Source organism: Heterocephalus glaber, unplaced genomic scaffold (assembly GCF_053883595.1).
Source record: "Heterocephalus glaber isolate CG9 unplaced genomic scaffold, H.glaber_assembly_v1.0 deba00000621, whole genome shotgun sequence".
Taxonomy (NCBI): domain Eukaryota; kingdom Metazoa; phylum Chordata; class Mammalia; order Rodentia; family Bathyergidae; genus Heterocephalus; species Heterocephalus glaber.
Window position 1 is genome coordinate 17,587,445 of NW_028258153.1, and position 23,783 is coordinate 17,611,227.

Below are 23,783 nucleotides of genomic sequence, written 5' to 3' on the forward strand. Positions count from 1 at the left end.
AGTTGGCTATTTTTTATCATTGAAAGCTCTAAAAGCTTTGCTATCGCTGGCATAGAGACTGCAGGATGGATTGTGGCTTCTTGGTTGACTTGCAGCATTTCCAGGATAGCAGATGTGGACCAAGTTGGATGTGGGCCCCAGGAGGCCCCTTCCTCTCTGCAGCTACATCCCTTCCAAATCCCAGTAGTGTTAGTAAGAGAAAAATATACAGCTAATCTAGAAGACAAAGGCAGAGTCTCCCGGAGACAGAGTGATAACTTTCAGTAGGGGAGTTGCTTTTAACATATTTTTTATTTATCTTTCCCCAAATTACTGAATACCCATCATAGAAAGGAAACCACACCGACTTCTTATCTTGATTAAGAAATCAACATGCCAGGTTGGCACTAGGGAAAAGACAGATTTTTTGGTGCCTGAGAACTAAGAGTTTGGTATCTTGTGTTTGTGGTCTTGACAATTGGAAGAACACTAGAGGGCACAGGAAGTGACTGAGTATATCATATAGCGAGGGCCCTGAGAATTTAGAGAATGAGGAATGCAATGTGGTAGATGGATGGTGGGAAGTTCCTCTCCCTAAAGCTGACATTGGAAGTCACAGAATGGGGGTCATAAAGGTGGCCACAGGGAGCCAGGCTGGGCGTGTCAAGGATGAAGGTAGACAGTGTAGGGCAGTAGAGATTGGTAGGGACATAGTTATGATAGATTCTAGCTAAAGGGGCAGCAGGTATTCAGCTCTAGCCAAATGCTACTCTAAAGGAGATGCAGAATCCACTGCCAGATCTTCAGGGTTTTCACGAGATGCTAGAAACCTAAATGTTTATTGCAAATCCTTTGATTTGAAAAAATGGGCAGAATAAAAATACTGTGTAAAAATACGGTATAAAATACAGTATGTGTGAGAATAAATAAAAATACTGTACGTGTCCCCCAAAAAAAAAAAATCTTAGAGGCTGGACCTGGACACTGGACCACCAGGTGTTTAGCCCACCTGTCTTTTTTAGGTTGAATGTCTGTGTCATTACAGCTCCATTCAGAGTGGCAGTTTGTAATCAGATGGCCCTGGGAAGCAATAGTGTCCAGGGGCATGGCGGGCTTCTCTTGCTCAGACTATCCAGGTAGACTTAGAGCATCGGGGTCCCTGATGCTCACAGTTGCCATTGGCCCTGGCTCTAGACTTCTGTGTGGAAGAGGGACGGCAATGTCAGTCTCTGAGTCACTTCTGTAGGGATTTGTTAGAATGAACCTTTGGCTCAACCTCCCACATGAACAATTTGAATCTGGGGTCAAGAATGTAATAAAACACTTGAGTCTGCAACTGGGTTTCTGTCACCAGTGTGATTTGCAGGGAAGTCTGGCTGTAAAATCCTTGAGATCATGAGTTGGACAAACTCTCTATGTGGAGAGCCATACCTTTCTCTGCAAAATTAAATATTTATGTACTTTGAAGGTTTTGTTTTAATTTTTTAAAAAAGAGGATAGAAACTCAACTATCAAAAAACCCCATAAAATGCTTTGGATTGAGTGGTAACATTCCAAGCTCACAACAGTTTGCTTTATTGTTCTTTAAAGAAAAATCAAACATTTTAAGAACTGGCCTGCAGGGAGGATGGAAGCAGCCAGGTCAGGGGTCCGAGTTTGCATTCAGTGCATTGTATTTTCGGAGCACTTGGTCATCGTTAGCTAGTTGTTCCTCCTGCTTGCACGTTGGGGTTCCTCCGTTGTGCCTTTCTCCAGTTACCACTGACTTACTTCATCTTTAAAAAACTTCTTATTTTGAAATAATTATAGACTCAGGAAGTTACAGAAACAGTCCAGTGAGGCCCATGTTCCCTTCACCCCGCTGCCTCAGTGGTGACATCTTGTGTACTGGTAGCTATCCTAAGACTTTCTTTGTGTCCAGGCACTTGCTCTGAGGAAGTAGGGTGGGTGCAGTGGGAGAAATGCCTAGAAAAAAGGGGTGAAGCTCTTCTGGGGCAAGGAGTACTATGGGCCAGGGAGCATCCAGACCTTCCTGACCCTCGTCTCCCCTGCACCTGGGGTCTTTCACCTGAAAAATGAAAGCCAGTTATCTTCTATACAAATGAGAAAACAGAATAAAAATGTCCATTGTATATACTGATGTGCGTGGCATTTCAAGTAAGCAGATATAGAAGCACTTACTGACAATTTAGGGGAGAAGGAGAGGGTGCTGGGGAGCAAGGACAGAATTGTTCTGTCTAAATATTTTGGACCTTCATTTATGATCATTATTTTTAATGTTTTAAGAGCAATCCAGGAAATGGAATGATGGGCCTCTTAGGTTTTCTTGAAGTTTGATGTCTTAAAATGTGGAAGGCTTCTCATTAAGAGTTGTCTCGAATATAATTGCTGTTCTATCAGTAAGAGTAATGAGGGAGCCCCTACCTTGTTTGAGAAAATAGGTACAGGAAGAAGACAGGTAAAGGTCAAATGCCTTTCTTAGTGATAAAGCTAGATTTAGGTGCAGTTGGCCAAGTGCAGTCTCAGTCCAGCATCCCATCATTTGGCCTGTGCCCATCCCCTTCTAGCCATAGGTGAGCCACCATCAACAAGAGTGTGTTGCATAGAACAGCAAGTTGTCCTGCCTGTCCTGGCCCTTAGTGGGGCTACTGTGTCCTGGCCCCAAGATGAGTGGGCCACTATTTTCTATTTTTTTCCTCTTGGGCAGGAATGAGTGAAGGGAGGCAGAGGATCGTAGAAGATACGTTGGAAGTGGAGGCCTCTTAGGGAATCACAGGGCATGGGAAAGGCGTCCTCCAAGGAGAATGGAAACTGAGAGAAGAGCAGGTGGAGGGAAGGGTCCAGTGAAGCAAGGGGAAGCAGCAGTGACAGAGAGCATTGATCTGACCTGAGAAAGGGGATCAAGGGAATATTGTCCCTTGGTATTTGAGGAATGCCAGGCCAGCAAGTAGCTTAGAACAGTCAGGGAAAGTGAGTGATGTAGGGAGTGCATCTTAAATCTTCCTGGCCTTATCTGAAAGTTAAAAAATGGAGAGAACGTTAGAAATATAGACCAGTGGCCTTCATAGAAGGGGGTATAGGTAGAGAGAAGAGAGTGGAAGAATCCTTGTCTCTAAAGCATCCTAGCTGTGGCAACTCCTTTGTGCTTTACTTACCCACCTGCCACTTGCCTGTTCTTCATCACTTTACATCACAGCACTGACTCCTAGTCCTAAGTCGACTTGACCCTTTGTATATCAGTCTGTCATCTACTAGGTATGGATGAAGACATTAGCATCATCACATTCATCCATAATAAACCATCAGATTCTTGAGAAGGAAGCGGATCATGTTTAATTTTGTACTTATAATTTGTTTTCCTTCTGTGATTCTTTTGTTGTTGAATTAATTCACCTATTCTTCCCTTCTTTCCCTCTCTTTCTTTATTTCTTGGTGACTTTCGATGTGCTAAGCACTGTGCAATGTGCTGCGGATGCTCTGCACAGACATTGTCACTACTCTTGTGGATCTCAGTGTCTAGGACTGGATAAGACACAGATAAGTGAATATGGAAGAGTGAAATATCATTGAGACATAAGGAAAAGGAGAGGCTGCCAGGAGGGGACATCCCTTAGTGACATGCACAGTCATATCTTACATAGTCAAAGAATTTTCCTACTTGCCTCCCTAAAAATGTTCCAAAAATTTCCCCTTGAAATGTATAGTTCACTAGTCAGAAAGACTGTGAAATGGAACAGACATTTGAGAATGCTTACAACCTTTAAACACCATATTTCATTAATTATGAATCTCTTCTCGAGTTTTATAACTTTCTTGGGATCTAGCTGGAACTTTCATCTTCTTAAGCAAAAATTTGTCACGCTCTGTATTTTTTGTATGGTTGACCCTTTGTATCTTTTGATTTCACCAACCATGGATCAAAACTATTCAAGAAAAAATTATGCCTCTACTGAATCCAGACTTTTTTTCTGTAATCATTCCCTAAACAATATAGCCTAACAATTATTTATGTAGCATTTACATTGTACTAGTAATTATTAATAATCTGGAGATAATTTAAATTCTCCAAGAGACTGTGCATAGTTTATATGCAAAGATCAGACCATTTTATGTAAGGGACTTAAGCAGATTTTTCTATCTGAGGTATGGGTATGAAAATCAATCCTCTCCAGATATCGAGGGGTGACTGTGTATCATTAGCACTGAGTAAGTGTGTTGTTTAAAGGTTTTTTTTTTTTAAACTTCAACCTCTTTCACAGTAGCTTTATATGATTCCATTGGAAAAAATTAGGGAAATAAAGAAAAGGAAAAGTTAATGGGCCTTTAACGTCACCCATTAAATCATCTCAGGCAAGAGATGACTGAGCCTGTCTGTTAAAGCCTTAATGATATGTTACTGAACAGTGCTTCCTGACAAAGTCTAGGAAAGTAAAAACAGTGAGTGGTTTATGGGCATCAGTGGCAGCAGTTTGTTTTTGAGTGTAGATCTGCTGTAAGCATTCCATTTTTTAAATTCTGTCCTAGGACTGATTAGCAAGTTGCTATTGTCCCCTGTTGACAGATGTGAATAACATCAATAAGTAAAGCAGGCTGCATATATATATATTATATATATATATATATATTTTATATATATATATATATATATATATATATATGATTCTGGCTTGATAGGTCACTAAAGAAAAAGCAAAAGGAAAAACCTTTTTGGGAAGAGTGCTGCTTTTGTAACAGCAAATGGAATGAACTGATGTAAGTATGATTCACAACAGGGAATGCTTAACCTTCTAACAAGGATCAAAAGCCAGACTTGTAGAAGCGGAAGATGACCATGACTTCATAGAGATAAGACATTTGCTTGATCTGCATGATTAGAGGGAGGATTTGGGGATTAGGATGAATTTGAGAACTTTATTTACCTTTAGTATCAGTGTTTAGAGTTTGCAATGACAGTTGCCAGCACTACTGAGAGACAGTGGCAGGAGAGACCAGCACCATCCATGTATCTTCATTTGAAGGCAAAGATTATGAGTGTTCATGAGATTTCTGGTAATATTGGCCTGGCCGCTGGATTAGGTCATGTGACCTCAGGGTGGTAGCAACACCTGGGAGATCTCCACAAACCAGGTGGAGCCTGAGGACAGGAGTTCTGATATCTCCATGCTGGTTTAACAGTAGCTCTGGATTTTGTTTGTTTTGGTATTTATAGGTGACCCAAGAAGACAGAGTGAAAGATTAATGACATGAGATGCCTTAAAATCTGTGGCTGCAGATGAAGGAGCATCACACTTACATGACACATTTAAAACTTTTGCCTCAGCAGGAGCTGTCCCTTGCCTGCATGTTGGAGGCCAATGCCAAGTGACAGCTCTTTGCCATTCAGACTTTGCTTACTCTAGCTGTACTCTTTTCTACTGTGGCATTGTGACAAGTCTTGGACTTGGGAAAAGGTTTTGGTCTTTTTGGGAGCCTATCAATATGGGTTCCTCTGTGGGGCATGTCCATGCCTTGCTTCCCTGGAGTTGAGACTTTAATGAAGCATCCTGTCCCTTGTAGCTGGCCTTTTCCTCCCCCACTGTCTTGCACCCACAAGGCCCAGAGCGAAGCCCTCTCTTATGATATTGCAGAATTCAAATGCTGCTTTATTGATTCTGTGAGCCTCTTAGTCACCAGGGAGCCAGTGGGGGCTGGGGCCAAAGCTTGCCATGTGCTTCCTCCAACTCCCTCTTCAGCCCTGAAGCTTTTGTTTTCAGTCTGGAAGCTTAAGACTTCATTTTCAAAGATTTTCAAAGATCAAATGTGCCTATGCATGTCCTTAACGAGTGGGCCTTGCCTCAGCCCACACCAACTGGCCTGCATGGAACCTGAGCAGTGGCTAAAGCTACTCCACAGCCAGCTCCAGGGCTGCCGAGGGCCGTGGGCCTGCAGAATGTGGTCAGAGTGCATGTCTGCAGGAATGGGTGAGGTTTCCTCTTTGCTTAGAAAGCCAGAAAAACATCCACAGAGAGAGAGAGAGAGGCTAGGAAGGAGAAAAACACTTAGGCCCTGAGCTTTTGGTCCCCTCACCAACAAAACCTTTGAGGTTTTTTGTTTGTTTGTTTTAGATATTTTATCTTTTAAAACACTTTTTTCATAGAGGGAGATTTTTTTTTGCATTATATAATTCTTCCCTCCCCTTTCCTTCTTCTCTTCCATGTTTCCTTGTCCTCTTTTTTCACCTTTTTGAAAGCTTATGTGTACAGATCAACTGACCTCAGAGGAACTGATTTTTTTTTTATTTGATAGTGGGAATTTCTTAACTCGTTGATCTTTTTGCCTCAGCAACCAGGCAGCTCAGGTCTGAATTTAATTTTGTGCTTGATTTTTTGCTTTTAGCCAAGATTCTTGGGGATAATATTTATTTCTTCAGATCTTTTTTTGTTGTTCTCATTTTCTGGCCTGTATGTGTGTGCTTTACCTTGGGAGTGTAAATGTGCAAAAAAGTTGCTTCAGATGACTTCTTTAAACATTTAGGTTCAAGAATATTACTTGGCAGCATTAATATAACTACGGGGCATTACCAGTGTCTATTGAGGACTTTAATCTATCCTTGATTTATCACTAAGGATCTAGAGAAATGACCACTGCCTTTTAATAAGTACCCTGGAAAACTGAGCCCGGAGAAAACCAGCAATGTAATTGTCAGCCAGGAGCACTTGGCATTTTCTAGGCTCTGGGACGCATTTCCTGCTGTTCCTAAACCTTTGCTCTGTGCACCAAGACCCCCACACTGCTCACCCTCTCCCAACACGTAGAGGGCCTTCCATGCCTCTGCACCCTTCCTTGCTCAATGATTGCTCTTTTAAGAGTACCGTTGTCCCCTTTTGCACTCTGCAGAAAGCTCAGTCACTTGTCAAAATCTAGCTCAAATGGGTCTCCTTCCCTGGCCTCTGCAGGAAGAGTAAATTGGTTTCCGCTCTATGTTGCTGTAGCATTTTATTTATCCAGGTATTAGTCACACATATGGCAGGTTGTCTTTAATTGTTTGTATTTCTCTCTTGCCAGTCCTTCTACACCAGCAACACCTTAGAGGAATCCCCTGTAGTCTCTAGCATAGTGTCTGATAGGCAGTGAAAACTTGGTCAATAATTGTTGAATTAATTTCAAAGCAGTACAAGGTAAAGTCCCTGCCCCTAAAAGGTGCAGCCTGCTTATCCTAGCAGAGCATTCTTTCTCCCCAGTCATTATTATCCTAGTCGACACATCTACCAATCTGGGCCTCATCCAGGCACCTCACAGAAGAGCATGCATTGAGAAATAACAGCAATCCCTAACAAGATGTTTTAAAACTTGATTTAAGAATTATTTATTCAGCAGTCGCTGATTATTCCAGATGTAGGGCTAGGCCCGAAAGAAGTTTAAACTTCCAGGCTCCTGTGAATTTGTCACAGCTCCTGCTTGACATTTCATGGTCCATCTCTGCAGATCTCTTCTTGAGAGCAAGGATTCAGGCTCAGTAATGCTGGGGCAGGAGTCACTGAGCAGAGAATTAATGAAATGCTGCTTCTCATTCATTGCCTCCTCCAGCTGGGTCTGTCCTTAAGTAAGGGATTTCCTAGGAAAACTGTTTTCCTAGCTTGCAGCAAATCTAAGAGACAGTTTTGCAGCTATGTCACACCATCCTTTGGATCTACAGAGAGCAAAGGGCTGCCCAAATAGCCCCTGCTTTTGCTTTTGCTTTTGCCTCTCCTTTCCTTTGGAACAGAAGCCTCAACTTGGCATCTGTGGACCCTTTGCTTGTCTCATGAATTCTTTTAATATTAGTTATCAACATTTTAAAATTTAGGAGATTTCACATAACCTCTAGGATTTGGCTCCTTTAAAAAAAATGGCCAGCTTTAGACCTCCATTTCCTATTATAGCAATGAGCTAAAGCTAAATGGCAGCTTCGCCTTTTAGGTGTGCTGTTCAGACCACAGTCCCTGCCCATCCCTACTGCCTTACTCCTTGACCATTTCACTAATGTAGCTCATTTCCTTGGCCCCTGTATGTATGTACTTCAGTTTGTTGATTTGTTAGAAAGGGTCTTCTAAAAAAAATCATCCTTTGAAAAAACAGGTCTGCCTCAGCACTTTGAGGACAGCCACATGGGCTTGTGTCATTGGACTTTGTCTAGGAGTTGGAGACAGAACCTGCAGTCCAGAGTCCATAACTGAGACACTTGGAAACATGACACTCTTCTATGCGGAGGGATAGGAATCACGAATCCCATCTTCTTTGTGTGCCTCACTTCCTTTAGATAAGCAAGATTTGGTCATGAGAAATTTATTGTATTCACAGAGGATTTTCATAGCCTTCGAAGGGATTGTATGGATCTAGTTCATTTTATTAACAACTTTGATTTCTTGGTAAAGAAACTAAGAAACAGAGAAAAGATGACTCATGGAAGGGGACATAGTTCACTTTGTAAAAGGATCTGGTAAAAGTCTTCCCCACTGTGGTCTCAGTTCTCTCTGTGACTCTATATTGCCTGTGATTTTATATGTTTATAAAAAGGCCTGAATTAAAGGACTTTGATATTCAAGGCTGCTGGGGCACCCCTTCTCCAAAAGGCTAAAATGCCTAATTTTTAAACAGAGAAGTTCTTTTACCACCATACATTTCTGAGTCACAGTAATCTTCTTCACCCACAGCTATCCTTTTTTTTTTACTTGGTTACTACCAGATAATTATAGACAAGCCACTTTAAAATTAGTGTTTAAATTTCAGGCAGGAAGTAGAGCCAAGTGTAAATTTTGCCCTTGAGTCGATCTGTTTCCCAAACCTTGATAGATTCTCTTGGTTAGAGGTACATTAATGGTAAGACAGCTGTTGGCACCTCAGATTTTTACACAGGAGTGAGATGCTTCCTGTTCATCTGTTTTCCGTTGCTGCCATTTCTTCTTCTCTTCTTGATGCCTCTATCTTTTGCCTCTCTTTTCTAACTGCATTTTCTACTTGATTCTTGAGTATAAGGGCTGAATGACTGATAATACTGATGTTGAAAATGAGCCAAGAACCACTATTCTGGAGGTCATTTTGGGAGTGAAATTTTAATCTCATTTACTCAGGTTTGCAATTTTATATTTATTAAAATTGGGAAATGTTTAAAAAATGTTGACTGGTGGGCTCAAGTCTCTCCTTTAAAAATTATATAAATTTTAGTTTCTGTATATTTGGTATTGATCAAATAAATAAATTGAGATCATCAGTAAACTGCATTTATGAATTTTCTCAGTTCATATTTTTTAAAAATGATAGCTCCATTTCTTTTCATCTCAGCAGTTTTCGCTTGATGGTGACAGATGGGAATGACTGAAATGCCATTTGCTTTTAACAATTTCACCAAAATTTTCTGTGGAATAACCACAGAAGACTCATAATAAAGGATGTGATCAAAAGCAAGACAACCCATTCCAATTTTACCAAAAGGAATGACATAGAGAAATGTAGTCAGAAAACTTATGAAATAAATTTGAGACCTGGTGTTTTCTTCTAGCTTGTACGATTCTAGGCATTCATCAGGAATCCTCATTCTTCCAAGATTACGAAGAAATGATGATGTGTTGAATATTTAGAATGTTTTGAGATCCTAATTGTTAGTAGCCAAGAAACTTTTGGTTCTGTTTCTGCTTATATTGGTAATTTGGTTGTGTAACTGCAGAAACCCTAATTTTCTTTACTACATTGGGTTTCCCATAAGTAGGAGTTTTAATTTTTGCTGACTGTATGGTATCACGGGGGAACTCCCAAGTATGACACTTATTGTTAAGCTTTTTAGATGCTTTTTAGGAGAAAATTCTCTCTTTTTTTAAAGCCTGTGCCTTTAATATGGATTACATGAGAAAAGTCCCAGTTTTGGGAAAGTCCCAGTTTTACCTGAGTGTTACAGTTAGAATTTTGTTCTGTTTCTATCAGCCTGTGTTCCAGGGGAAATGGAAGGTTTCTGTAGATCTCTGATTCAGTAAATCATGGGTTGACAGCTCAGAATATATTTTTAAGGACTCTATAGATACAGCATCCCCTACTTTAGCAAAAATGAACCTTTCATTCACATAATCACTAGCAAATCCTGATAACATGGATGGTAGATGTCATTTTTGTTTTCTTTTTCCAAAAAAGCACATGCAAGGAAAAAATGAAGTTATTAAAGATCAAGCCAAATATGACCAAATTTAGTGGGAATCTCACACATAGACACAAACATGAAACTATCTCCTTAATTAAGGCAATGGCTCTGCTGGGGCCCACATTCCAGGATTCTCAGTAGAGAAAACATGTTTTCTTTGTAGGGGAGTTTTATTAGCAGCAATGTTCCGGTATGTGGTTCAGGTTAATTAATGATGTAGTCCCACTGGTGTCTTGCCATGAGTTTTATTCCAGTAAGTAGGGCACTAGGAAATCGCACTGGCATATCTTGTCATGCCAAAAAGGAATTCTTAATTTGGACCCTAAAAACTCATTTCCATGAGGTCTGTCAACAAGGTAATTTAAGAATTCTTAATGCGGCTACAGCCTTATACTAAGAATTAACTCACCATAGACCCTAAGTAGCACATGCAGTGATTTCAGTGAATGTGTGCGGCTCTTAAATATTTTGTTGGCTGAGATGATTGAGACCTCGAAGATCCAGGCCACTCGCAAGCTCTGTTGGAACTGACCTTCACCGCGTAAGGAGGTTTGCACTAAGAACCAGCTTTTCCCCATGAGAGGTGTTTAAAAATGTTTTTAAATCATGGTGATGTTTTAAAACTTAATTTGTGTTGTGCATGTGTAGCAACCTTCCTTGGAGGTTGAAACAACAAAGCAACTGGATGGGAAATTAGATTTTCCCCCTTATGCTGCTAATGTAGTTCTGTTCCGCTGGGATTCCCCTTTGCATGGGCTGATGATTTCTTTGAAACTATATGGAAATTGGTTCAGACAGGAACAAAGGGGAGAGGGGATGGCACTGATGATTCAAATTAGTGTCTCTTCTTCAGTGAGAGCCGGGTGTGCTTGAAAGTGCATGTCATCCAATATTCTCAGAGCCACCTAAGGTTAAGTGAGGTGCCGCAGTGACTGGAAGCCAAACTTTGGGGTCTCAGTGTTTGATACTTTCCTGTCAAGTTGGGTTGAATTGTTAATTTGAAATCTGCAGCATCATAATGTGGTTCAGAAATGGGCCAAGCATCATTTTACTTTTCTTTACACGGTGGAAAAACCACCTCTTTCTTTTTCCTTCATCTTTTTTTCCACTCAGCATGGGAAAGATTCCTGTTGCCTAACGTAATGAATAAGAAAGGAAACAGCTTTGTGACTCTGGGAACAATGATATGTGTAGAAAAAGGCATCTGAAATGCATTAAAAAGAATATATATTTCATTGTCAGTGGCAGGCGTGCAAACACACACATACACACATTTATAGAAATCTTGTACAGCTTCTATTCAAGAGTTTCACCCTCCACTCTTACCTAGTTCAAACACCATCCCCTCTTAATTGGACTTTGGCTCACTTCCAGGGTCTGAGAGTTCTGTATCTGTGAAATAATGATCCTGAAATAAGTCGCACCTCTCAGTAGAGATACCTTTTTATGTAAAATTCTTAAAGGGAATAGAGAGGAAGGAAATGCTTCTGTGTTTGGGAATTTATGGGAAAGACACAAGAATGGGCCAAAACAGGAATTTTAGAAGACCTGAGTGGAGGGCTATTCAGGATGACAGAAAATATGAGTCCTTAAAGACTACTAGATTTTAATGGACCTTTTCATTTAAAGACCTTTTATTTATGGACTGATAGCATATGCTAATGTTGTAGAATAAATTGGCATGAGCCTCCAGTGCTTTGGAGACTGGTGGGCAGGTTGCCTTTCTCAGGGAGATCCTTTTAGGATGAGAATAGATGATAAAAAGTGGGCTGAGCCTCTTTCTTTATTCTGTTCCCTCAGGACACCAGTTAATAAGCACCTGTCACGGAGGTGCAGAAGAGGGCAAGTTTTGTTCATCGTAGTGACACTGGAGCACATGATGCAATAAAAACTGCTAAGAAGAAATGGGTAGGTGTTCACATCTGCTTGAAATGGGCAGATGTGAGCACACGGGACAGGTCTCTGTCTTGATAAGAGGCTCCTTTGCACTCCTTCTGATGAGTGTAAATCACTCAGTGCATTATCAGTGCTAAAACTTGAACTGAGGAGAAAGATAATGGAGTCTTTTGGCCTAATCAGGTGGGCATTTTAGGATCAATTTCCTGGCTGGATGGACTAGCTCAGGCATTCCTTGGAATACCTGAATTAATGGCTTCATTGATTGATTCAACTAGTGTGTTTTGGATGTTGTTACCAGGCACTGTGGTGGGCACTCAGGATTTGTTGACACATAAGTCTCTGTTCTCCTGGGACTTTCATTCCGGTTGGAAAAAGGTACACAGTAAACAAATAAACAAATAATTGCAATCTTTCAGGATCTCATAAGCACTGAAAAGCAAAGAAAACAAGGTGGTGTGATAGAGAATGATGAGCTATTTGAGCTAGGTTGTCAAGGCAGGTCAAAGAGGGGCTTTCTGGATAGGTAACAATGAAGATGACACATGATATATTAAAAGGAAGCAGGTGTGTGATGACCTGGAAGTTCACATTCTGGGGTTCACAAGGGCAAGCATTAGAGCTTACAGTGCTCGCTATGTGTGGAGTGTCTGTGTGAGGAGCAGAGTGAGTGAAAGAGAGAAGAGGGGACTAGAGGAATGTAAGGCTAGGTCATGTCAGTGCTGGTTGTCCATGTTGAGGAAGAAGCTTGAGTTGTAAGGGGTCTTTGAGAGTGTAGCTTGCTGGTTTTAGAGTTTACATTTGTTCAGGTGCTGGTGAGGCTGAGAGTTGGTGGAGACAGTAAATGAAAGCTCCATAGCCTTTTGTAAAATTGCATTACTGAGTATGTTAAGCCTTACAACAGAGCACCCGGGGTCCCTGCTCAGCTTCTTCCTGGTTGTCCCAAGCCTCCTGCCTTTGCTATGAGTTTGGCAAGAGAGTAATGTGTGAATGCCTCTGAATGTGCTCTGAATGAGTGTCATTTTTTGGTCTTTATGCCTCTGTTATTGTTTCAGTGCCTCATAAAATTCCAGACTAGGGGTTCCTTTAGGAATTGAGTCCACTCTTTCGGTAGATGAGAAAACAGCTTAGAGTAGTAAAGGTCACTCAGCTAGTCAGGGCTGATCTTCCTAACAGAGTCCTCTGCTTATCTAAATTTTATAGCTGTTTTCTTGTTTTGGTACCAGGGATCGAACTCTAGTCCTTCCACTTGTGAGGCAGGCGGTGGAACCACTGAGCTAAGTCCCCAGCCCTAGAACTGTTTTTTTTTTTAGAGTTATTTGTTTTGGTTTTTTTCATTTCTGTGCCTTTGGTATGTATCTTTGTTGTCTGCTTGAAAGTATAATGAAAATGGTGCTCTAAAGGTTATTGTTGCAACCTGCGGACCAGGCACTTGCCATATATCAGTCCAGTGATCTCTCCTCCCAACATTTCTGGGTGGAGGTACTGCTATTTCCTCACCATTTTACTGGTGAGGAAACTGAGAAACAGAGGGTTAAGTATCTTCCTCCAGCGTGTTAGAGCCAGTATGCAGTGTACCCTGATTTTGGACCCTGGTTCTCTGGCACCTGGACTAGTACACTTCACCTCAAGTGTTTTGTCTTTCATTGTACACAGCTCCAGCCTGTTTCCTCAAAGAGAGTAAGCAACATGGTGCATCAGCCATGCAGCCACCTCAAATATTTGGGAAATCAATTCCAGGTACCTCAGATGAAGTGAAAATACAACCATGGGTGCAGGAAAGGTAGTGTAGGGGTTTATGCAGTCTGAGGAGTAGAAAAAACATTCCTCTCAGTGCCACTACATTGTATTTAACTTCCCATACTGGAAGTTCACAAAAGCCCTGAGTTTTGAAAGTACTAGTCTCTGTGATCACCAGCCACTAAATTGCATCTGCCACTAAAGGTCCCAGTAGGCTTTGAACCTGTTGTTCTTGGGAAATTCAAGCTGCGAGTGGGAGATAGAGAAAGAGTGAGCACCATTACACATGTATGCCTGTGCTTTGAGTCAGAGCTGTAATTGTATATGTACACACACACACACACACACGTATGTATTTTATATAGGGGGGAGAGGAAGGGTATATCTGATTAACCCAACTGAGAAGGATGTAACAATGTTCCAGGAGGGAGTCAATGAAATGAGTTTACTGTAAAAGAAAAATCGCCGTAGCCTGAGTCAGCCTGTGCGAGTGCTTTGGAAGAGGAAGGGGAGATGATGTAGTTGGTTCGGCATGTTCCCATCCTGGCCCCCTGAGAGTGCAGGGACCTGGGAGGTCGCAGAGAGTGAGTGCGTGTGCGGAGTTAATAGGGACGGGTGGGGATGTGTGTGAGAGTGGTCTGTGGAAGGGGATGAATAACCCCTTGTCAGGCCTTTCCCGGTTACTGTGTTTTTCAGTAATTTTGGTTGAATGAGGGCTCTCCAGCCAATTAATGTTTATTTGTTTCTTTTGGCAGCCCTGTTGGGGGAAGGGATAAGATGGGTGAGTTTAAATTTTTTTGTTTTGTTTTTCCGTTTTGGAAGAAGAGGCGAGTCATGTGAGTTTGGGTTTTCAATGATGGTCCCCCTCTCGTCCCCCCTTAGGAGGCAGGAGGCAAGATGTGGCCAGCTGGTGCCCGAACTGACACAGGTGCAGAGGCTGTGGGGGGTGGGGAGGCAAGAATAATTACAGGTTTCTGAAGCGTCAGGCCCTCCCTGACACAAGCACTCGTCGAGAAAACTGCTCTGTATGGAAAATTAATGGTGGAGCTGAAAACCCATTGGGCCTATTGTTGTTCATGGGAAGCCATTGCTCCTCAGAAGGGAGACTTCCCCCAAGACCAGGGCTCTCCCGAGGAGCTGGGACAGAATGGCCTCCTTCCTGAGGAGGGGGCCTGGATGTTACTGTCGCGGGCCATGGTGGAGTTTTCCTCTAAGACTCTCTTCTGCATTTCTTCTTACAAGTTTCACTTTCAGTCCAGATCTAGTCCTTTGTTCTTAATGTGTGTAGTCCTTTGCTCTTAGTATCTGTAGGGTTATTTTTCATTGACTCTTAAGGCACAGGTTTCATTGTGTTTGTTGAAATTGAATGACTAAAGTAGGGGCATCTAGTGAAACTTACTTTAGAGCTACAAAGTAGCAAATAGGATTTCCACCGTCAGCTGAAGAGTAGCTTCATTGGGAACAAGAGGATAGCAGGCCTGCTGTAATCCCATTGTGCATGAGCAGTGGTGTCTCTAGACTCTCAGAAGTTGGAATTTAGCTCTAGTCCAGTGGCCAAGAAACAGTGAGTGACTCTTCTTATGGGCCAGCTGCAATGGTGGGCAGAGGCCAGACTTCAAATCAATATGTGCTGAGAAGTAGCATCTGAATAAATAACGTGGAAACAAATTAGGAAGGGCTGTCCATGTGTGCATCGGCCCTCTTGTGCCTAGTGGACATGTTAATTTTGAAGCTCACAGACATATGAGGATAAGGCATTTCTAAGTGGTTAGGGATACAGGGGACCCCACTCCCTTAAGGAGCTAAAAAAGAGAACGAGGTCACAGTTCCCAGTGCTGTCTTGATTGCACGACTTTAGGCTTTCTTTAGCATTTAGTTTGGATTTGAGTTATTTGGGAGATTTCTTTTATGCATTGCAACAATGGAATCCTTGGAAGATGAAAGCACTGTTTGAGGCTGCTTTGCATCATGTGCCCAGGGAAAGTAATTTCAAAGACATCATCCTCTCCCCAGGCCTTTAATCTTGCCTCCTTCCTCCCTGGCCTCCCCAAGGAAAAATATACAAACAAATATTTTCTGTGTATGTGCAAAATAATTTGGGGAGGAGAAATGTTGGAGGAGTTTTGATAGACATTTCCCAACTTTCATGTTTATTTAGAATTAAATTAATTTCCACAGCATTGTCTCACAGAATTTACAAATTACTAGAGGGAAATGTTTAATTTGTTTTCAGCTCCAGCAAACAGTTGATGTGAGAAACAGTGGAAAAGAATGTGATCTTACATTGGATGTACTATTGTTATTTTGTGGAGTTCAGCAATTCTGACAGTAATGTGTAGTATTACTGTACCTCTGGGGTGTGCTATTGATGTGGGTCTTTTTTTAACCTAATAGCTAAAAAATGCAGTAAGAGATTTTACTTACACTTGCTTACCCACATTTTCTGGGCAAAATTCATTGTCTCCTACCCTTCTGCCCTAATACTATCTAGTGATGAAAATTTTTTTAAAAAGGTGAACATTTTCTTAAAGTCATCTTAACACTCATTTTCTGGGTTTTCCAGGTTTGGGAGATTGATTCTTCTCACTGGTTTCTGTCCTTTGTGCCATAAAATAGATTCAGTATGACCATCCTCTTACTCAAAACTGCTTTAAAATGTTGAATACTCAAGAAGGAAGGCAGAAAAATTCATGTATGTGGCTGCTGAGGTTTTTCTCCTGGGCTTATTGAATTTATTAATCATGGCTCTTCAGTCCCCTCTACCACCCAAGAAAAAATGGTACCAGATCTCTCTGGCTATGCTTCCCACTTCCTTTCCCATCTTTCAACTCTGACCTAATTTTAAAAACCTAGAAGTATGTTGGAATCATACATCATATCATTCCCACAAAGTTCCCATCAATATCAATCTTTGCAATTCTACTGTTTTTAAAAATTGGTTTCAAAAGTCAAAGGAATATATTTCTGTCTTCTCCTTTTTTTTTTGCTAAAAAGTGTGAGGTGTAAGCCCATGGATGAAGTTAGAAAAGAAGTAATATTTTATACGATGATGTGAAAAAAGAAACCCCAATTTCCCACCTATTAGTAGCTTGTTTGGGTCACTCTGAATTTTCATCCTGGGATGTGTTTGAAGATCTTAAAGCACACAACACTAATTGAGCTTTGGGATTCTCTTAGGAGAAAGTGGAGGGTTCGTTCCCTCTTTCTCTGCTTCAGATTCTTTGGGGACTGTGACATCATGGTTAGTAGCACATGACAAAACCACACATAATAAATGTCAGAAAGAGGCTCCCATGGGGATCCAACAACAGTTCACCTGTGTAAGTAATTACCTGGGGGAACATTCTTTCTTGGAACCAAAGGCCACCCCTTACCGTCAGGTCAAAGTCTGAGCTCAGAGAAGAATCACTTTGCAAGTTTCTAAGAAGTAGAAAGCTGCACTTCCCCATGTTTTTACAACTATATTTCCCCCAAAATTTATTTTAGCCCTTTATATTTTTAACTCATGGCCCTTTTAGATGTGGTACGTGGTATGATTAAGAACAGTTGGCCAAAGGAACCACAAATGATTGATAGTTGACCAACAACTTAGGTAGTAATAGATGGCTTTTTATTTCTTCAACTCTATTATTCCAGAAAAAAATCATTAGCAAAATGCAATTTCTCTATGTTTCTTTTTTCTTTTTCTCTCCTGGCTTACCAACTTTAGTATACAGGGATCCCAAAACTCCAAGTAATTACTCATTATGGTGCAGTTACTGAATGGTGGCAAATATATTGCACTGATGGCTTTGTCTTATGTTCAAACTAAAACACACAGAAATAAAAATCAGAACATTTTATTTCCTGAATATTTAAAAGGGCATGGTGTTGAGGAGCTTAAAGTCTATACTCATTTTAAGATTATATTCTTAGAAACCAGACATTCCACCAAGCTGTGGACTTTTAGCTTTAAGGTAGAGGTACTGTTTAATTAACCAAGGTTGAGGAGGGATAGCTTTCAACATTTAATCAGGAGTACATTTTCTTTACTCTCTTTTTGCCTAGACTCTCTTCCTGTAGAGATAGATTTTATCTTGAACTTTCACTGAAAATATGACTTCTGGTAGGGAAAGTGAAAGATTGTCTTAAGAATAAGGCATGAGAGAAAGTAAACAGAAGAAAAACAGCTGACCAAAACCTTTTAGATGATGGTCATAAGGAAGATGTAAAAAATGACAAGAAATGTTAGCCATGGTGACTGGTAAGTTTCATGTGATTTATGAGGAGATAAGGACAGGTTGAACAAAAGCCATTTGGTCATCTTGGCTTAATATCCTATCCATATATGACCAAATATCTTCATTTTTCTTGAACCCATGAGTATAACCACTTTTTGCTGGTGGCAGGGACATTTTCATAAACTTAATATGTGTTTGAAGACTTGAATTATCTTGTTCTCTTTCATTGTCTGCCTCTGGAACCTATCATAGAAGTTGTAGATATGGCAGAAATAGGTTGGAAATCATTTCTTTTTTAACTAGGTCTTGGATTATTACTTTTAATAAGCATGTTTCAACAAGTACAAAAGCTATGAAAAGCATGAAGGGAGTATTAAAAGAGCTTTCAGGGTGATCATTTCAAAACCAATTTCAGGTGATATTTATTAGGAGACTAAAAGAAGAAGAAACCCTGCATTTCTAAGTTGAGATATCAGAGTCTTCACAAAGCTCATTTGGGACTTATATTAGAAAATCATTTTGCACATGAGAACATTTCCTTCTCTGCTGACTGTAGTGAGTTTTTCAGGGCTGGAGGTTGATCTGGTGGTTCAGTCCTGAAGGTGCATTGTTAGATCATGCTGAGAGAAGCCTCGTACCTCCTGAGTTACCAGATGACTATAATTGATGTCACTAAACTGACATCTGCTGACTCAGATTTGGAGTTTACTGGCTGGAGTGTCATTGGAACAGAGCAAATCTCTTCTTCTGGTGGATAAACAAACATTTGAACTCTGTCCACATTGACAGTCTAAAGACAGTTATAGTTTGCTGGTGGTTCTCCTCCATGTCCCCCACCAAATCTACCTAAACCAAAGACAATTTTCTTTACTAGGAAATTATCATTGATGCTATACCATGAACTAATTTTATTTGAACTGCATTAGTTTTCCAACTAATGTCCTTTTACTGTCCAGGATCCAGGACAGAATCTTATGTTTACTTGTCATATCTCCTTACATCTCTTCTCATGTGTGACAACTTCTTGGTCTTTCTTTATTCCTTATAATCTTGACACTTATGAAAAAAATACTGACCAATTATTTTTTAGAAAGATCTTAATATTTGTCTGATATTTTCTTGTGTTTAGATTGAGTTTATACATTTTTGGCAGGAGTATCCCAGAGTAATGTGTATTAGGGTTTATGCTATCAGAAGAGTAATTACTGTTAACCTTGATCAGATGGTTAAGGTTGTGTCTGCCTACTTTCTCCACTGCAAGGTTAGTGTTTTTGTCTTTGTAATTAATGAATACTTTGTGGGAGGATGCTTTGAGAATAGGTAGGTATCATGCTTTTATCGTACTTTGCATCTACTGATTTTAGCATCCACTGGTTTGTTCTACTTACAATTATTGTTACTTCATTATTTGTCTTATGGTGATTTTTAAAATTATCAGTGCTTCTCTATTTATTAATTGTAATTTTACTATAAGGGAGAGCAGACCCTCTCCATTTATTTATTCAGTCATTTTTATATCAAAATGGAGTTTTACTTTAGTTTATTGGTTTATAATACATCATTTTTGTTACTCATTTCTTTGCTCAGATTGTCCATATTTGACCAGTGAGAGCAATCAGAGTTAGCACCTGAGCCTTTTTGACATAGCCCCTCACTGAATGACCCCTTTCTTATTTTCTGGTCCTACAAATACATATTCTTAGCTTATTTTATAATTTTTTTTTGCTCCAACTCTGAAAACAACTATTTCTCCAATGAACCCTGATTCTTGTTGCAGGGAATGATACTTAAAAACCAAGATCTGGGCTGGGGATTTAGCTCAGTGGTTTCGCCGCCTGCTTTGCAAGAACAAGGACCCAAGTTTGATCCCTGGTACCAAAGAAACAAACAAACAAACAAATAAAAACCAACATCTTTCTGTGTTCATTGCTATATGAGAATGTTGGCTTGTAGGCTCTTTCAGTAGATGAAGTTAGGAAAATATCCATATGTATACTCATGCATATACATACTTATTTCTCTAGACATCTTGATGTATATTAAAATCCATGAGTAAATACTGATACCGCAAGTTCTGATTAAACAATGTGGACATTTATTGAGAAAGTTCTCATAATTACTGTAAATAAACATTCTCTTTGGCTTGAAAATAATCTAGTCTTAAAACCCTCCGCATCATTAGCAGTTTAATCTTTCCACTCATGATGAGAATACTTTTAGGCCCCTTACCCCGTGTTCCAGTTGACACCTTCTTGAGCTAAGCTTCATCTCCATCTAATACAGTGAGAAGTGGATTTCATAATGATTCCACAGGGCTTTGAGGCACCCCCTGATGGGCAGCTGTGCTTCTCTAAGTCTCAGCTGGAATAAGAATGTCCTGCAACACAGTTACAATGTAGAGCCTCTCTGAAGTGATCCAGGTTTTAGTGACCAAGGTCTCTCCATGTTTAGATCATAAGTACGACTCATGTGCTCCTGGGATGCAAACCAGGGCATATTGGAAAGATTATTTTTTATTCCTCCCAGAAAAGCATATAAATGTGTTTAGAATATTTCAGTGCCTTAAACTCAGAATATGAAAAGATTTGAGCCTCCAAACGATCAAATTCTTGGTGACTTTTTGAGCTAAGAAGTATGTAAGGGGCCAGGGCCTACTAAAGCTGTACCCAACAGTCATTGGCACTTGAGTGTGTAGGAGGAAGGGAACTACCTCAAGGACATCCTGTAACCCATAATTTAGCTTATTTTTACTTGGAATATATCCATGTCTCAAAGATCTGTTTCTTTGGGCAAAGTTCAAGAAGCATTATGATTGTACTCTTGAAGATATGTATTAGTGGTCATTTCTAAGACTGCCAGCCTCAGCAAGATGGACCATACTATTGGCCATCACATCAACCTCAATAAATTTAAAAGGATCAATATCTTATAAAGTATGCTACTTGATAACAAAGAAATCAAACTAGAAATCAATAATAGAAACATATCTAGAGCATTCTAAAATATCTGGACATTAATAAACTTTTTCCATTACTCCCAGGAATGGTGGATTCTGCTACTGAAAACAGTGATAAAATAATGAGCTTAAAATAAAAGCAGCTACCTAAAGGGACGGGAGAGTCAACAGAAACAGGCAGATTTTGATGACAAATACAGCAGGGGGAAGTAGGGGCACTATATGAATACATGTTCACAATTTTGGAAACTTGGCTAGGTGCCACAGGTAGGGAAACTACCAGGGTCTGGTGTCAGAAAATGGCTTTTGAAGAGTGAAGAAGATGGAAAGTCATAGAATATAGTTAGTTGTGTCTTTGATACTCATTACATACTGTACATGGTAGGTAATAGTTTAAAAAGGGAAGAAGATGATTAAGAGAGTTTTGGGGATTCGAATTTTCTAATTCAGAAGTTAATTTACTGGAGCTAAGAGTAACCGTTTTGATATCAGAGAGAGCTAAATGAAAATTTCTAACGAGGTAGAAAAAGGAAGGGGAAAGTTTTGAGTCATAAAATTCAGAATATGGGCAAGTGAGGATAATGTCAATTTCTAGATAGATATGAGAAGTGGTAGTACTGAAGGATTGGTTTCTGATATGAGATATTATTTAATCAATAAGTTAAAAAAAAAACTGACTTTTCCACTAAGCTTTTCTTGAAGAATACCTCTGTCTTAGAGCGTAGAGTTCATTACCGGTCATCCCGTAACAATTTATCAATACCCTTTACAGAATATACTTTGGTGGGCCAGGGATTTAGCTCAGTGGTTCTGGTGTCAGCCTCGCAAGTGCACAGTCCCAAGTTCAATCCCTGGTACCAAAAAAAAAAAAAAGAATATACTTTGGTATCATATTGCTTTGCAAATTTTTGTAATTTTTAGCTTCTGATTATTTATTCTGTACTTGTATCACATGGGTCTATTTACACTGTCTTCTTCTAACACAAGCAAAGCCCTGCAACCTGCAGTGAGCACAGTAGTTGAACGAACACTTGTGATGTGAGTACTGAATGAAGATTGGAACCATTCATTCATTCATATCATTAATAATCAGTAGCAGACATTCATCATTGAAAATTTGCACCTTTACATAATCTCTCTTGGTTCTTATTTTTCACCCTTGCCCAGCCCTCCCTTCAACCCCTCCATTCCTCTCTATTTACAGAGATTTTGTTCCTATTTTTCCATTTTCTCATATTAATTCCATACCCTTCTTTCCTTTCCCCTACCCCTCCCACTTCCTTCCCCTTTGCCCCTTTTCTTCCTATTTCACATTACCTATTATACATTTAGTCCTTATTTACACTTTCAGTTTCTTATACCAGAGAAACTGTTCGGTATATATACATATGTGTCCTATTTATTTCACTTAAGAGTATCGCCTCAATGTGCATCCATTTAGCTAGAAATGTCTCTAATTTCTCATTTTTTATGGCTGAGTAGTACTTCATTTTATTAAAAAATTACATTTTCTTTATCCAGTCTCCAGTTGATGGGCATTCGGGCTGTTTCCAAGTTTTAGCTATCACAAACTGTGCTGCTATGAACATGGGTGCACATATATCACTGTGGTATGATTCTTTTAATTCTTTGGGGAAGATCCCCAGCAGTGGAATAGTGGGGTCAAATGGGACTTCCAGTCCTAGTTCTTTGAGGTATCTCCATACTGATTTCCACAGTGCTTGCACCAGTCTACACTCCCACCAGCAGTGGAGCAAGGTTCCTCTTTCCCCACAGCCCCACCAGTATTTGTTATTGGTTGATTTCATGATAGCAGCCATTCTTTCTGGTGTGAGGTGGAATCTCAGCGTTGTTTTCCAAGGATGAATGTCATTGTATTGTATACCTGAAATGTACCAATGATTAGAATGAATAATCGATGATGTAAAATACGAAGAAAAGGTCCAAAGGGGTTGGGGTAGTGGGAGGGGGAGGGGAAAGGAAAGAAGGGAAAGGAAAAATGATGAGAAATGAAAAAAATGGAAATAAAGTCTTTGTAAATAGTGAAGGGTGGAGGGGGTGAAGGGAGGGCTAGGAATGGGGAAAAAATAAGAACCAAGATGCATCATGTAAAAGTACAAGTTCCCAATGAGAAATGTAATTGTGTTGTATACCTAAAATGTACCAATAAAAGAATTTAAGAAAAACAAAACAAACAAACAAAAAATAGATACCTCTGGTGGAAGTACTGTATTTCTGAATGGGAAGCACTCCTAATCTGAGTTTAGCACGTCTTTGCTAAGTAACTATGAGACTAAAACATTAAAGTTACTTTCTTTGTTTGATCTTATTATCGCTTCTATCAAAAAAAAAATCAACAGCAGAGCTCAAAGCTGATTCACAGTTAAGAATCTGCTTTTTGTACTCAGGAATGCAGAGTTTTAGCAGAAGTCTGATTAAAAAAACTAATCTTTTGGAATGTCACCAAAATAAAACCTTGACAGATACAATAGAACTGGGCATATCATTAAAATACATTCTTAACAGTATAAAAGCCTAGAATCAGAATATCGGTTGAAAATATACAAGCTTTATGGCGGCGGTTAATCTGAAACTCGTCACACTTTACATTTGCCATTCGTCTTTCTCTGTTGAAGCCAAGAAAATGGAGCAGATTGGGCTGATGCTGGATGTTAAACAATGTACTTTTATACAAGAGTCTGGAGTAGTAGAATTTTTAAGTGAGGACAGCTTTAGGATGATGCAAACATCTAAAGTATTAAATTTTGCTATGAAAGTGCTTCTATCATCTTACAAAGGCTTATGAGGATCATGGATGAAGATTTGTTGGAACTAAAATTTTTTG

The 23,783-nt window shown here is 39.9% G+C and overlaps 1 protein-coding gene across 1 annotated transcript in view; it reads left to right on the forward strand.

Annotated features, from left to right (window-relative positions):
• Positions 1-23,783, forward strand: part of Klf7 (KLF transcription factor 7) — a 90,824-nt gene that overhangs the window by 16,707 nt on the left and 50,334 nt on the right. The gene's annotated exons all lie outside the window — the stretch shown is intronic.